We start from the raw sequence: 16,803 nt of genomic DNA on the forward strand, positions 1-16,803 counted from the left end.
TACGGTAGGGCTGGGCCACCTAGTGGCCCGAGTCAGTAAATAAAAGTCATTCGCTGGCCCTTTAAAGCAGGGCTGGAAGGCCCACTGAGCCAAGCCACGAGGGGGGAGGGGCTGTGCCCCGGTAGAGGGACCCAGGCCCGCCTTACTCCACTGGGTCCCAGCCCAGGGCCTTGTGAGGGACAGAACGGTCCACCACTCCCTTGGCGGGGAATCCGACTGTAACATACCGAGGATCTCTGGGTGGGAGAGGCCACTCCTGCACCCTCCCTGGGCTGCTTCCTACCAGATCCAATGGGCCGATGTCCCATGTGCTAGCTGGGTCTTCTGACTCCTCGGGGGGCCTCACTTCCCTGGTGGGCTGCGTTGGTTACGTCCCAACTGGCGTTGGAGCCTCCGCTACTCTCCTCTCAGGCGACTGGCTGCTGCTGCTCAGGAGCCCCAGCCTGAGGTCCTTCTCCTCCACCAGCCAGCCAAAACTGAGCCTGCCCCACCCAAGCTTTTATACCTGGGCTACAGTCTGAGCATGCCCAGCAGGGCTGTGGGGACAGGGCATCTTCAGCCAGGGTAACCTCGCTAAACCCTGCTAGTTCAGTGCAGGGTTGGTACACCCCGTCACAGCAGAATAAATTTTTGATGAGCACCAAAGCAAGTACAAATGTGCTCCACCTGTACAAACAAAAACCTGGCTATGAGCGCTCTGCTAATCAGCTGGGCGGCATTTGAATTTCTCCTGAGCAGCTGCACAAAACGCACAGCTTCCAGGGAACACTGGTTGCTGATCATCTGGTCAAATCATTGGACACTGCTTCCCTAGCCAGAAAGAGGACCAAGAGGATGAGTTTTACCCACTCCAGCTGCAAGTATTAGAGTCTGCTCCAACACCTTGGTGCAGTGCAGCAGCCACCTGCATTCAGCCGACCCTCAGGGACACCCAGTCAGGTAACCGGACACCTACTTATAGTGGCTAGAACACTTTTGGAAAAACAAGTGTGAAGACAAATGGGAAACAAATGGGATCTGTTCAAACGTGTACACCAGATCAGAAGCTGCCATGAACCATTCACAGATCTCCAGAATTCCTGAAATACCTTGTCTGGTCCCTATGCTCGACTTTGGCTTCTGCAGTACTTAACCAGGGTCATCAGTGAAGGCAGGCTGCCAAAGACATTGTGCACCGCCTAAGTCATTGGCCTCCTCCCAAAGCCTGGCGAGGTGTCAAGCATTAAGCCATTGTCCCATATCATTACTGTTGGCATATTTTAAGGCACTGGAGCACTTGGTCCTATAGCGCATATTACCTGGAGTGGAAAAGATTTTGAGTCTTGACCAAGTGGGCAATAGCACTACTTAGGCTGATCACATTCATGGAAAATGTCTTTCAGAGAAACAGGCGCTGTTTTAATTGGTCCAACAGAGGCGTATAATCTGGTACAACACACTGGCCTACTTGTGAAGTGTCAAGGGGCGACCTACCCATGGAGGCCCCTCCGGTCTAATCCCCTTTAATGGCATGACATGGCCTTCCCCTAGGCCCGTTTACAAGACCCCAATAGTTTTAGTGTGTACCCCTTACTCAGGGAAGAGTGGTTTGGAGGCTCAAGTCTGTACTCAAGTCCTCTCTGCTAGGGGTAATACAGTAAGTCTCCTCTAATAGGAATAATACAGCCTAGTGGCCAAAGTCCACATGCAGGTCCCCTCTACTAGGGGTAATACGGCCTAGCGGCCAAAGTCCACACACAGGTCCCCTCTACTAGGGGCAATATGGCCTAGAGACCTAGTCCAAAGGCCCGTAGGAAAACTTCACCCTGGGCTGGCTATGGAGGAGGTAGAGGCACCCAGCCCTTTCCACTCCACTGGGTCCCAATCTAGGACCCTATTGGCAGTAGCACAGACCACAGCCCACTCAGCGGGGAATCCTGCCACAACATGCTGAGCACCCAGAGAACAATTCCCCGCCCTGGGCTACTTCCTACCGTTCCTTGTCCGTTGCTTTTCCCCACTGTCTCACTCCGGGGTTATGGCTCCTCGGGTTGCCTCTCTCAGCCTGGCTGCTGCTGCATGGTCTGGCAGCGTCTGCTCCTCTGGCTCCAGAGTTTTCTTCACACCTCCTTCCCCTTTCGCAGTCCGTCCACACTGAGCAGCTCCAAGGACCTTTATAATCTGCCTCCACTGGCAGTATGACCAGAGGGCTGTGGAGATGGGGCCCTATCAGCCAGCTGAGCCAAGGCAACTCCCTGAGCATCAATGCAGGGCTGAGATACCCCGTCACATGAAGGTATCATGGCTCCTGTTATCTTGGGTCACAGGGGTCATTGAACTGTTCTCCTGTGCTAGGCAGTTCAGATTCCATGTTGGGGGAGAAGATTGCTTGGAGATGACAGAGCAATGGGTTATCTCAGGACTCTGCTTTCTGAGCCTTTTCTCCAACCTGTTCAATCTTTACATCAATGACCTGCCAAAACCAGAGTCACAGTCATTCATTTACGCAGATGACCTCTCTTGTGGTACCCAAACCCAGACATTTTATGAGCTTGATGCCACCTTAAGCCAGGCTATGATAAGTTAGATGAAGACAGTAAGACTTGGCATCTCCAGCCAAGTGTTATGAGAAGTGTCCAGTTTGTTCCATCGTCATGGTGCCAATGCAACCCAAGAACAGAGTGTTTATCTGAATGCTCAGAAAGTGAAGCACAAAGCAGAACTGATGTGTCTGTCTGACCTTAGACTGCATGCTTAGTTACCATGCCCACCTGAGCAGCTCAGGTTAAGATATGCAACAATTTTCTTAGCAAACGGGCGGGTTCATCTTGGGGTGCTTGTGCCCCAACCTGGTGGATGCTGGCTCTTGCCCCCTCAAAATCGGTGGCAGAACACTGTCCACTAGTACGGAGTCAATCATCACACACCAAACGGGTAGATACACCGCTACGTGCCACCATGGGCATCACCTCTGGCACCCCTGTGTCCCGTTCTGTTCTCTTGTTTCCCAGTTCTGAGCAATATTGCCCCTCCTCATAGCAGACGAGAGGTTGCCAGTGGAAAGTTACTGGAGAAAGCACACGCCAACACAAGCCTGCTGCTGCGCAATGACCTTTTAACCCACCAGCCCCATGCCTGCCCTGATGTCCCCCTTATAGTCTCACCTGCCATGCCATGATGAGAGGGCAGAAACATTCTGGCAAGGGCAATGAATCTCTGTTGTCATTCCCAACCAGTCCCTTGGCTCCGACCCCACAATCTGCTCACCTGGTTTTGACCTGCCCCGTTGTCAGTGGTCCCTGTCGAACAGGTTCCAGACCAGGCAAGGTCTCTGTATAGCTAAGCAATATCGCTGGGGCCTTCACGATAGCGCCTGGTGCAGCTGTGGTGCAAAGCAGGCGATGTCGCGCATTGTTGAGGAATACCCGCCGACTAGGTTCAGTAGTGGCCTAGGACAGGGGTTCCCAACCTTTTTTATACCGGGGACCAGCAAACCCATTCACAAACTTTTAGAGGACCAGTAACATTTTATTTGCATATTCATTATGAACTACTGGCCTAGAATCCTAGAATCCTAGGGCTGGAAGAGACCTCAGGAGTCATCAAGTCCAGCCCCCTGCCCAAAGCAGGAACAACCCAACTCAATCATCCCAGCCAGGGCTTGGTCAAGCCAAGACTTAAAAACCTCTAGGGACGGAGATTCCACCCCCTCCCTAGGGAACCCATCCCAGTGCTTCACCACCCTCCTAGGGAAATAGTTTTTCCGAATATCCAGCCTAGACCTCCCCCACTGAAACTTGAGACCATTGCTCCTTGTTCTGCCACCTGTCACTACTGAGAACAGCCTCTCTCCATCCTCTTTGGAACCTCCCTTCAGGGAGTTGAACCTCATCAGATTCCTTTTGACCCAACCCTCTAATCCTGTCTAGGTCACTCTGGATCCTATCCCGGCCCTCCAGCGTATCTACCTCTCCCCCTAGCTTAGTGTCATCCGCAGACTTGCTGAGGGTGCAATCCATCCCCTCCTCCAGGTCAATAATAAATCACAATACTGAAGGTGCCGTCTCTTGGCTAGGTGACCATGCACATGCTAAATAACCTCCCATACAACTTAGGCCAGAGACTTCCTGCTTCAAGACCATCAACTGTGGATGAGCTAGAGCAGAGGGGTGCAAACTACAGTCCACAGGCTACATCTGGCCCATTGGTCCAGCCCTCAAGCGCCTGCCAGAGAGTGAGGTCAGGATCGTCTTGCCAGGAGGAGTATGTGCAGTGAGCATGGTCATCTACCTCCTGGTCGCTAGTAGCCTCAGCTCCCCCAGCGCCTACGCAGCAAGTAATTGCACTGCTAGCCCCGATGCTCTGGGCACTGCAAGGAGCAAGGGGTGGGTTGGATGAAGATGGGGGGGGGTCTATTGGGTGGTCAGGGGCAGAGAACAGAGGGGGTTGGATGGAGTGGGGAGCAAGTAGAGTTGGATCGGGGCAAGGGGCAGGGAACGGGGTGAGATTGGGGGGTTGGATGCGGTGCGGGTGCCATGGGGGTGGTCAGGAGGCAAGGTGTCCTGGGGGGCAGTCAGGGAACAGGGAGCTGAAGGAATTGTACAGTAGGCTCCAGGGTGGCTGTCAAGGACTGGGGAACAGTGCAGGTTGGATAGGACATAGGTAGGGCTGTGTTTGGGATTTATGGGGCCCTATGTAGTACTATTAAACCTGGTGCCTGTGATGGCAGCCAGGGGAGAAGTGATTTTTCAAGATGTGATTTTATAATCTTCAGCAAACACACTAATGAAATATCGGTAAAGCAAATTTTAAACTAAGGTCCTGTAAATGAACACGGTAAATCCAGAAACTGACAGTCTACATCTGGCATTGGCAAATGCCAGTTAAATGGCTTCATTACCATTTGAATGGCTCTTTCACAGGTTCTGTGCTCTGGATGGCTTTGCCACATTTAAGTTAACCAGATGCTCTCTGGAGGAAGCAGAGGTACAGAACAGGGCTAGGAAGAGGTGGGGAGATGGACATGAAGACCCAGAGGTGCCCCAAATTTTCAGGTGTCCTACATAATTGCATATTCTGCTTGTGGGTAAGGCTGATCCGGGGGGCCTCCCTGAGCCGTTCCTACCCAGCCCTCCATACAACTTCTATACCCACTGTGGTCCTCAGCCCAAAAAGTTTTCAGACATTACTTCTGATTCCTAAAAACATGGGCTCATAGGCAAGGCTGAGCTGGCACATGTTTCCACTAAGCAGGCTGGCACAGGCAGCAACAGTGCATGCAGGCAAGCAGTGGATTAGATAAGCAGGTAATATACCATGAACTCAAGCATACAAGCCGAAACTAATCATTAACTGCAGAACAGCGATGTTGGCACTGTGGCTTTCTCAGGGAGAGGAAAGGGACCGGAATGGATGTAATAAAGCACACATCGACTTTTATTTTCCAAGAGAAAAAGCAATAAGTATGTAGCCTTAGGTAATGAGCATTTCCTTGAGATCACTCAATCACGTCCTCAGCAGTTGTCTGCAGGCAGTACAAGCTCAGTAAATTTTGGAATCTTTGGAAAATTGCTGCTTCTTTTGCAGTTAAAAAAACCCCCTCTGTTCATCACAGGTGTAGCTCTTTTCTGGATGATCTAAAAGCCACTGGGATATGATACATGAATCTCTGAGTTTCTTATCAGATGCTTCCTTTAATCCAGTGGTTTTCAAACTTTTTTTCTTGTGACCCACTTGGGAAAACTTGTTTATGCCTGTGACCCTCTGGCCACCCCTGGAGAGCTCCCTACGGGAATACAGAGACAGCCACATGAGGGGAGGGCAAGTAGCTCCCCGGAAGCTGGTGTGCCCCAAAAGCTTGCTTTTAAGCCAGCCCCCCATGCATACTGAGAGTCTGTGTGTGATCGTGTGCACAGTTACATTTTCACATCCCTGCTTTGTACCCATGCACATGCCCGTATATCATTTCTTGGCAGCATGAATGGTCGATTCTGATTGTACAAGTTCTCACGCTGGTGAAATTGAACTATGGTTTCCATTGACTTTTGTTCCAGTCAGTTTTGCTGGTACCAATTTGCAGCTCCTTGTTGGACATATGCAGTGGTTCTACCAATTTCTAACAGGAAGGTTGAGGCAGTGTTTAGTGGACCGGCTTGAGACTTGGAGGTACGGACTTAATTCTCTGCTCTGTCACTAGCTTCCGCTGTGACCCGGGGCAAGTCACTTAGGCTGTGTCTAGACTGGCAAGTTTTTCCAGAAAATCAGCCGCTTTTCCGGAAAAACTTGCCAGCTGTCTACACTGGCCACTTGAATTTCCGCAAAAGCACTGACGATCTCATGTAAGATTGTCAGTGCTTTTCCGGAAATACTATGCTGCTCCTGTTCGGGCAAAAGTCTTTTTCCGAAAGACTTTTGCGCAAAAGGGCCAGTGTAGACAGCACAGTACTGTTTTCTGCAAAAAAGCCCTGAACGCGAAAATGGTGAACGGGGCTTTTTGCGGAAAAGCGCGTCTAGATTGGCCATGGACGCTTTTCTGCAAAAAGTGCTTTTGCGGAAAAGCGTCCTGCCAATCTAGATGCGCTTTTCCAAAAATGCTTTTAACGGAAAACTTTTCCGTTAAAAGCATTTTCGGAAAATCATGCCAGTGTAGACGTAGCCTTAGTCCATGGGATGAGACACCGAGGAACTAGGCTTCAGGTCCCCATCTGTAAGATGGAGTTATATCTCCCAACCTTACAGTGGTGATTGTGAGACGCTCACATACCATGGTAATGGGGGACAATTAAATACCTGAAATAGATATAAAGACAGCAGATCTCCCTCCTGGGGGATACATTTGATAGGAGTGTCTGGGCCAGTAGAACTACTATGCACGGCACCCTCCATAGATCTCAGAGTAGGATGTCAGACACATGGACTGGGAGGAGTCAGGTGATGTCAAAGCACACTGCACTACAAGGCTGTGTCTAGACTGGCCAGTTTTTCCGGAAAATGAGCCGCTCTTCCGGAAAAACTTGCCAGCTGTCTACACTGGCCGCTTGAATTTCCGCAAAAGCACTGACTTCCTACTGTAAGAAATCAGTGCTTCTTGCGGAAATATTATTCTGCTCCCGTTCAGGCAAAAGTCCCTTTTGCACAAAGCTTTTGCGCAAAAGGGCCAGTGTAGACAGCTCAGATTTATTTTCCGCAAAAAAGCCCCGATCGCGAAAATGGCTATTGGGGCTTTTTTGTGGAAAAGCACGTCTAGATTGGCATGGATGCTTTTCCGCAAAAAATGCTTTTGCAGAAAAGCGTCTGTGCCAATCTAGACGCTCTGTTCCAAAAATGCTTTTAACGGAAAACTTTCCCGTTAAAAGCATTTCCAGAAAATCATGCCAATCTAGACGCAGCCCAACTCTTCTGGCCTGCTGCAACACCATGGGAGCTGTCCTTGGTACTGCTCTGACTCACCATCCAGAATCCAGCTAGTGTAACATCACCATGCAGAGCACAATGCCAAGAACAGGGGCCAACGGCTGTGGTAAACCACAGAAAAAGGATGTGACTATCCCCAGATATTCACTCACTTGGTCTTCGCAACTTCGTCTCCACCTAACTTGGCTTGTTAGTTTTACAGTTTTTCTTCCCCCACTCAGGGAAAGCATCAGCTGTGGTAATCAACATATATAACTATAAAACAAAAAGATCAAAGTGCTGCCTCTAAACTTCCAGGCTACACCTATACTGCGCTGTTTTGCACAAGAAATATGCAAGCGAGGCAAAGCGTGGAACATCGCTGTGCCTCATTTGCATCCTTAATGAGCAGCCGCTTTTTGCACAAGAGCTGTTCTTCCGCTTTTTTCAGGGAGAAGGGCTCTCATGCAAGAGGGGTTTTTTGCGTAAAAAGGAGCAGGGTCCCTTTTGCACAAAAGCCTCTTGCGCAAAAAGTGGCCGCTCATTAATTATGCAAATGAGGCGTGGCAATATTCCACACTTTCCCTCATTTGCATATTTCCTGCGCAAAACTGCGCAGTATAGACGTAGCCCCCAGTGTTCCCAGCACAAGTAAGTACCAACCAAGAACTGGTGCAATTCAGGTGAAGAAAGCGGGCTATGGAAATCCTTGACTAGAAAAGTCTCCCGGGAACCCAAAAAAAGGAACGACAATATTTCAAGTGAATGAAAGGAGTTGCTTGAGAAACATCTCTCCAGATAGAAAGGATATGATATATGACTTTATCATATGCGAAAGCGAAGCACTGAATAATAATCTATGGCAGATTATTTTATAATGTATTTATAGCCAAGATGAAGAGTCGATTTCAGTCTGGGGCTGCTTGGAAAACAGTCATACAAAGAAGACTTCTGGAACCACTGTCTGGACAGAACATTACACAGCGCTGTTCATTCTGGACGATCTACAGCAATGTATGAGCTACCATTGCCATGGCAGGGAAAACCCTACAGGAGGGGGAGAAAGGTACTTGAAAAATCTTTTCTAAGTTTCTCTTCTGCCGTCAGTTACCACCATATTCTCACCTGGGTGGGAACAGGATTGTAGCCACAGACAGAGTGGTGAATGTGTCCTGGAAACTCCATAGGGCTACAGGATCTGTAGGGAACATGAGCTTCCAATTCATCTGGTTCTGAATCTCTTCCCTCCTCTAACACCCTTCCTTTTCTTGTCCATGCTCCTCATCCACCTAGATGTGCGTAGAGAACCAGCCCCTCTGCACTGTGTCTTGGCCAACCCTCATCAGCATGACTTAGGGTATGTCTACATTACAAAGTTAATTCAAAATAACAGCAGTTAACAAACATGTGGACAAGGGGAATCCAGTAGATATAGTACACTTAGATTTTCAGAAAGCCTTTGACAAGGTCCCTCACCAAAGGCTCTTGTGTAAATTACAAGGCCATGGGATAAGAGGGAAGGTCCTTTCTTGGACTGAGAACTGGTTAAAAGACAGGAAACAAAGGGTAGAAATAAATGGTAAATTTTCAGATTGGAGAGGGGTAACTAGTGGGGTCCCCCAAGGGTCAGTCCTGGGACCAATCCTTTTCAACTTATTCATAAATGATCTGGAGAAAGGGGGAAGCAGTGAGGTGGTAAAGTTTGTGGATGATACCAAACTGTTTAGGATAGTCAAGACAGAAGCAGACTGTGAAGGACTCCAAAAAGTTCTTGTCAAACTGAGTGATTGGGCAACAAAATGGCAAATGAAATTTAATGTGGATAAGTGTAAAGTAATGCACATCGGGAAAAATAACCCCAACTATACGTACAGTATGATGGGGACTAAGTTGGCTACGACAAATCAGGAAAGAGATCTTGGAGTTATCGTGGACGGTTCTCTGAAAACTTCCACACAGTGTGCAGCAGCGGTCAAAAAGGCAAATAGGATGCTAGGAATTATTAGGAAAGGGATAGAAAATAAGACCCAGAATATCTTACTGCCCCTGTATAAAACTATGGTACACCCACATCTTGAATACTGTGTACCAGATGTGGTCTCCTCACCTCAAAAAAGATATTTTGGCCTTGGAAAGGGTTCAGAAAAGGGCAACTAAAATGATTAGGGGTTTGGAACGGGTCCCATATGAGGAGAGGTTAAAGCAACTGGGACTTTTCAGTTTAGAAAAGAGGAGACTGAGGGGGGATATGATAGAGGTATATAAAATCATGAGTGGTGTGGAGAGGGCCGATAAAGAAAAGTTATTTATTAGTTCCCTAAATAGAAGAACTAGCGGACACCAAATGAAATTAATGGGGAGCAGGTTTAAAACTAATAAAAGAAAGTTCTTCTTCACACAACCTGTGGAACTCCTTGCCAGAGGAGGCTGTGAAGGCTAGGACTATAACAGAGTTTAAAGAGAAGCTAGATAATTTCATGGAGGTTAAGTCCATAAAAGGCTATTAGCCAGGGGATAAAATGGTGTCCTTGGCCTCTGTCTGTCAGAGGCTGGAGCAGGATGGCAGGAGACAAATCGCTTGATCGTTGTCTTCGGTCCACCCTCTCTGGGGCACCTGGTGCTGGCCACTGTCGGTAGACAGGATACTGGGCTAGATGGACCTTTGGTCTGACCCAGTACGGTCGTTCTTATGTTCTTATGTTCTTACTCTATTTCGAAATAAATTTGAAATAGTGGAGCCCTTATTTTGAATTTGGTAAACCTCATTCTACGAGGAGTAACACCACATTCGAAATAGCTATTTCAAATTAAGTGATGTGTAGACACTTAATTCGAAATAGGGGTCCTCCAGCCCTTCCCAGGGAGCCCTGGTGGCCACTCTGGGCACAACCAGTAAAGTTTACTCTCCTCTCCCCCAGCCCCAGAGACATTAAAGGCGTAGACCCTGGCCATAGTGCCTGTGCCAGCTCCAAGCCTGCCAGCCCAGAGCCAGCAGTGGCCACCGGGGCCCCTGACCCAGTGGCCCCAAAACATGAGCCAGCAAGCCACTGGCAGCCAGCCCTCCACCGCTCCCCAGGAGCAGTCTGCCAGCTCCCAGGAGCCTGACAGGGCTGAAGAAGGTGGGCACCTTCCTGGTCCAGGGTGGAGATCATGGACCTTATTCAGGTTTGGGGGGGATGCCCCCAATGTCCATGATCTCCGCACTAGACGGAGGAACGTGGCCGTCTATGGCAGGATAGCTGCCAGCCTGGCCACCAAAGGCCACATGCGAACCCAGGAGCAGGTTTGCATGAAAGTCAGGTTGGTCCGGTGAGACCCCCCCAACCCTTGGCCCTGAGCTTCCCCTCCCCCTTCTTCCCCTTGCTTCCCTCTTCCAGCTCCCTCCTCCCAGGTTTCCCCCTCCCCTCTTCCACCATCTCTCCTCCCCTCTCCCATCTCCTTTTCCTAGTCTCCCCAGAGGTTCATTCCCCCCAATTTTGTTCAATAAACCCAGTTTCTATTTCTGAACATACGTGTCTTTTATTTGACATCCGGAAGGGAGGCTAGGGAGGGGTAAGTGGAAGGATGTGAGGGAGGAATGAGGCACGAGCCCCTGGTGGGGTGGACCAGGGAGGCTCGGAGGGCTTCTCGGGGTGGACGCTGTCCCTCAGGGACTCCTGGATCCTGACAGCCCCCCGATAAACCCCTCCGGATGGTAGCCTGCAGCAATTGCAGCCAGGCTGATGGCAATGACCCCATAAGACGCACCGGCATGCCCAGGGGCAGCTCTGTCTCCATGTGGCCGAGTGCTATGGTGTCCCGAGTTTGGGCACTCCAAGACAGGACTGCTTTGCTGTCCCTCATCGAGGTAGACGAGCAAGTGGGGAACCCTGAGAACTGTCTGTCTGGGGTGGGGGTGGGGTCCCTTTAAGCACGGAGTTCAGTTAGCCTCAGGCAGCAGCCCCACACACTAAGTCCTAACCTGATGCTCTGCTGGCACTGATTCCGGCCAGCCTTAACTTCGGTTCAGGGTCCACTCAGAGTGGATGTGCTATTTCAAAATAATTTGTGTGTATAGATGCGTTATTTCGAATTAGCTTAATTCGAATTAACTATTTTGAATTAAGTTAATTCAAAATAGCACTGTAGTGTAGACATACCCTTAGGCTACGTCTACACTGGCCCCTTTTCCGGAAGGGGCATGTAAATTTCACCAGTCGTAGTAGGGAAATGCGCGGGGGATTTAAATATCCCCCGCGGCATTTAAATAAAAATGTCCGCCGCTTTTTTCCGGCTTTTAAAAAAGCCGGAAAAGAGCGTCTACACTGGCCCCGATCCTCCGGAAAAAGCGCCCTTTTCCAGAGGCTCTTATTCCTACTTCAAAGTAGGAATAAGAGCCTCCGGAAAAGGGCGCTTTTTCCGGAGGATCGGGGCCAGTGTAGACGCTCTTTTCCGGCTTTTTTAAAAGCCGGAAAAAAGCGGCGGACATTTTTATTTAAATGCCGCGGGGGATATTTAAATCCCCCGCGCATTTCCCTACTACGACTGGTGAAATTTACATGCCCCTTCCGGAAAAGGGGCCAGTGTAGACGTAGCCTTAGTCTGTAGCTGTTCTACGGGCACTAGCCTCCTCTCATGCATGTTCCTCTTGGAGATGGTAGACGTTCCAGAAAGGGCGATATTGTTGCTAACAGAATTGTTCAGCCACATGTACCTAAAATGTCAGTAAAGTGCAGCCATTTGAAGTGGTGGGAAACAGCCTGGCTACGTCTAGACTGGCATGATTTTCCGCAAATGCTTTTAACGGAAAAGGTTTTCCGTTAAAAGCATTTGCGGAAAAGAGCGTCTAGATTGGCACGGACGCTTTTCCACAAAAGCACTTTTTGCGGAAAAGCATCCGTGCCAATCTAGACGCGGTTTTGCGCAAGAAAGCCCCAATCGCCATTTTCGCCATCGGAGCTTTTTTTAGCTGTCTACACTGGCCCCTCTTGTGCAAAAACATTTCCGGAAAAGGGCTTTTGCCCGAATGGGAACGTCAAAGCATTTGCGCAAGAAGCACTGATTTTGGACAGTAGAACATCAGTGCTTTTGCGCAAAATAAAGCGGCCAGTGTAGATAGCTGGCAAGCTTTTGCGGAAAAACTTGCCAGTGTAGACGCAGTCTCTATGTACAACATGATTCGCCTGGGAAGACTGGGATATTGTTAACCATGCATCCCTTCTCTTGAAGGAAGTGCTAGGGGTCTGTAATGTCCACACAGAGCAGACAGGATTTTGAGGTCATTAGAGATATTTAAGAGCAGGTTATCCAGACATCTATCAGGGATGATCTAGATGGTGCTTGGTCCTGTCGTGAGGGCAGGGGTCTGGATTTGACAATCTCTCAAGGTCCTTTCCAGTTCCAGCACTCTGTCATTCTATGTCTACCAGCTTGAAGCAGGTTTTGCTGAGCCTCTGGCATAACTCAGAGCAGCATTTAGCCATCGGACGCTAGTGAAATGGCTTAGCTCATTTCTTATTAAGAATCTCTCCTGTTTTCATTTCCTCTTTTTTATTATTGTTTGTTTCATTCTAATTCTGGCTCAGATTATTCTATCGGAAAATTTGAACCTTTTTATTTGAAACACCATCACAAAAGATTAATAAACAAAGGGAGAAGCCCATTCTAACGATGCATTGCTGCACAGATGGCTCACTCCATTGTCATATGTACCGGAAAACAAATGCATGGGGAGGGCAGAGCATCCTTTGAAGGATTAATCTGGCAATTAAATTACAGTCCATTTTTAGGGGGTGATCGGGGATGCTTTGGAGACCAAACAAAATCACAAAAGAATGCTCTTGTGACTGTTTTGATGTGTGGACATCCGCACTTGCAAATCCCCCACCTATTGAAAAGAAATTTTATGGGGCAGCCCATCCATCCCTCTTTTCTCTTCTTTGACTACCCTATTCATTGTTCTTGGTTTGCATTTACATGTCAGTAGGGGGACCAGATGTCCTGTTTTTAAAGGCACAGTCCTGTATTTAAGCCCTCCTGCAGGTGTCCCTACTTTAAAAAAAAAAGAGTAAATTGCCCCGTATTTTGTGTGTCTCCCTTCCCACCAGTACAGGTGGGTCTTCCTGCTGGCTGGACCCTTGCTTTGTCAGCTGCTCACCTATGAATGGTGAAGGTGGGGGGTGGAGGAGGGGAGGTCCGGTGGCTGATGAGGGCGGTGATCAGACACAGCCGCAGTGTGCAGGGCTGGCCGCTTCCCCGGCTGGTCCATTTGTGCAGTCCCTGCTGTGGTGCCTCCTCTTGGCCAGCAGGTCCCTTCACCCCGTCCCATTTCCAGCCAACGCCGGCTACTTGCCGTGGTGGTTGGCGAGTGTGGGCTGACAGTGGCTGGTTACGTATCACCTCTGCTGCTCACCCATTGGCCCTTTTACATGCTTCCCCTCTGTCCTGTCCCTGCTGTGTCCCTTCTCCTCCCAACCCTGCTGCTCCTCCGTATCCCTCCAGTGGGGGTAAGCCCTGCTTCCGTCACTGCAGAGAACCAGCCCCTGGTCAGAGCATTCAGTTCACCAACACCCTGGCTGGCAGGCTCCTTCCTCCCCCCACTACTCCTGGCTGGGATGACACCCAGGGAAAGCTAAAAACCCTGGGGCCCAGGGCACCACCTAAGAGGAGCCAAGCGTTGCCAAGGGCTGCTATAGGGAAGCTTCTCTGCCCCCTCACTAAGCTTGCAGTGCCCCCCAGGGACCCTGAAGCAAAGGGGTGTGGGCAGGGTCCTCCATGAGGATTTGCACCCCCAGCTGCTACAGGAGGACAAGACCCAAGGCCGGGCGTGAACCTGGATGGAACAGGGGTTGGAACGTGGTCCCCTGAAAGTCCCAGGGTCTCCACTGAATCAGGAGGAGATGAACTTGACTCAAGTCTGTCTCATGCCCTGCTCTGATTCTGCTTTCCCCAAGGGAACTATAACCGCCCTACCAGTTCCTTTATCTTGGAGAAAGAGGAGTAGGGGGGTGCGGGTCCGGTGCCCCTAGTCCTGCCCGCCCTTGGTCTCGTCCTGGGACGTCCGGCCCTTTAACCATCGGGCTACTTAGCCCCTCACTGCTGGACGCTTCTCGTAGTTCACGCTCTCCCACGTGGAAGGGGAGAAAGGGGGCCCGGGCTCACTCACGGGCCCCAGCCCAGGGCCCTAAGGACTCAGACTGCCTGCCAGTCTGTGTCCAGCTGACGGGGGTGTGCCCCTAAATACGTCAGCCCACGGACTTCGTCACCGCCCTGCCCTGGGCTACTTCCTCTCTCTCTTCCGGGCTCCTTACCTGCAGTGTCGAGTCCCAGCGGGGCGGCAGCTCTGGGTGCGTCAGTCTCCTCTCTGGTGGGTCCAGCCTCTCCGTCCAGCTGCTCCCCGCCTTCCTCTGCTGTCCGGCGGTTTTTAAAGTTCCCGCTGCGCCAGGACGCCGGAGTCCGCCCCGCCCTCTGCGCCATCCGCCCAGCTGATTGGCCTCTCCCCCTCTCAGGGCTGGCCTCAGCGTTCCTTCGGCGGCGCCGCCGCGCTCTCCCAGCTGAGCTGTGCCTCCGCTCAGCTGAGCCGCCGCGCTACCCAGCTGAGCCGCAGCTCGGGAGCAGCTGGCGCATGGCCGGTAGATGTTCCACGGCCCCTCTGCCAGGGCGCACACCCCCTGGGGCTTGGTGCGGGGTCTTGGGGCCCCGTCACAGGAACACTCCCAGCCCACAGCCCCTGCAGCGGCAGGTCCTACAGCAGTGTTTCTTAAACTGGGTGTGCCATGGAGAACAAGAGTTGAAAACGGCTGCCCTTAAAAGGGCAGGCAACCTTTTTTTTCCCTCCCCTCCCCCCCGTCGATACTTTTTTTGTTTGTTTGTTTGGTGTTCCTCGGTCTTAAAAAGTTTAAGAAACACTGTCCTACAGCCTCTTGGAGCTGCCTGCCTTTACCTGGAGTCAGGAAGCCAGCCCTCAGAGGTCACTTACATTCAATCCAAGGATGGTGAATCAGAACCGGGCTCTGCTGCTCCTTACAGCCTTGGCACTCTCCTGGGGCACTCAGGACCCAACATAGAAGTTGCCACGCTGTGGGGGAAGGAGGCAGAGCAGGATCAATATACAGGCGGGCGTGCTGTGTGAGCTAGCCCACCCCCATCCTCAGGACTAAGCTCAGGGCAGAATAGCTGATCATGAAGCTTGAAAAGGGGTGGTGTCACAATTTGCCTTTGTCTCTCTAGACTAGGACATAATGTTCAATGTCTGGGCTGAAACCATCCTTTCTAATTCATGAACTCGTGAGGATGGAGACAGACCCCTTGCGGGTCCTTAGTCAGAGGAAGGGAGTGGCTGTGAGGACAATTCTCCTCCCCCCTGAAGCTCAGTGCCAGTAGGAGAGAAGAGCTGATTCCCTTGGGGCCCATCTCGTTGTCTAAGAAGGCATCTGTGACTCTTCCATGAGCACCGTCTCCTGGACCTCGTGGTGGGAGCAGGGGAGATTGGGCGGGGTGGGGAAGCACTCACTCCCATAGCTAGCCAGGGTCCTGACTTGAGGATCCATCTCCTTTCCCTATCCCTGAAGGAGTTAGGGCCCAACTTAGCATTGCCCTGACTTCCATGGATTTCCAGTCTTCCCCTTTCTGGTTTGTCCCAGTGCTAAGATAAAACTGCCCCCTGCCCCTCCTGACCATGCTCACCTCCAACATGTACCGGAGCCGGTCTGTGTCTGGGAACTCTGCCCACCGGTTCCCCAGCATGGCCTGCCTGAAGTCAGACAAGACCTTGTCCAGAGCCTGCAAAGGAAGAGAACAGTCATGGTCATATTTGGGAAATTGGGAAAAACTTTCCTTCTACTAGGCCAATCAGCATTGAGATTCTGAGAAGTGGGAGGCTGAAAGGTGTCCGCAGAGGCCCCAACAGATGTTCCAGGTCACCACCAGAGGGGATCAGTCTCAGAGCAATTCCAGCCCCACCTCTTTGGGAGAACCTCCCACAAACTGTAAGGAGTGGGTGTCTCTGAGGTTGCTCCTGCCTTGCACCTCTGTTCTGTCCGGCTGATGTCAGGGTCCCTCTATGAGGTCACTACTGCCCCACCATCCTTCTCCAATAGACTGAGGTCCTGCAACAGACCTTTGTGAGGTCACTGCCACTCCCACCCCTTCCAGGCTGGTGTCCTGTCCCTTGGGACTCATTGGCTGATCAGAATAAAGTGCGCTCAAATGAGAAGAACTGGCACATTAGAGAGAACCAGGAACGACACAGAGATAATAATTGCAGAGAAGCAGCACAATCAGACACGTGATTGCTTGTGACTTGTTTGGTCTTAACGAGAACCAAAGGACCAGAGTCTTCCCTATCAATAGCTATGTGCTCAGCCAATCAGCACTGAGACACTTAGAGCTGGAAAATGGAGGGAGTCTCAGCAGAAATCCAAAAGGATGGCCCATGTCACCTGTGGAGGGAAT

At 50.7% G+C, this 16,803-nt stretch overlaps 1 long non-coding RNA gene across 1 annotated transcript; it reads right to left on the reverse strand.

Moving 5' to 3' along the window:
• Window positions 1–15,246: 15,246 nt before the first annotated feature.
• Window positions 15,247–16,382, reverse strand: LOC142826482 (uncharacterized). The gene is made up of 3 exons (XR_012900649.1): window positions 16,312–16,382; window positions 16,036–16,131; window positions 15,247–15,427 (listed from the first exon to the last, which is right to left on the reverse strand). It is a non-coding gene; the product is annotated as an uncharacterized LOC142826482 (long non-coding RNA).
• Between the last annotated feature and the right edge of the window lie 421 nt (window positions 16,383–16,803).

The sequence above is a fragment of the Pelodiscus sinensis genome, chromosome 1, assembly GCF_049634645.1.
Source record: "Pelodiscus sinensis isolate JC-2024 chromosome 1, ASM4963464v1, whole genome shotgun sequence".
In the NCBI taxonomy this organism is placed as follows: Eukaryota; Metazoa; Chordata; order Testudines; family Trionychidae; genus Pelodiscus; species Pelodiscus sinensis.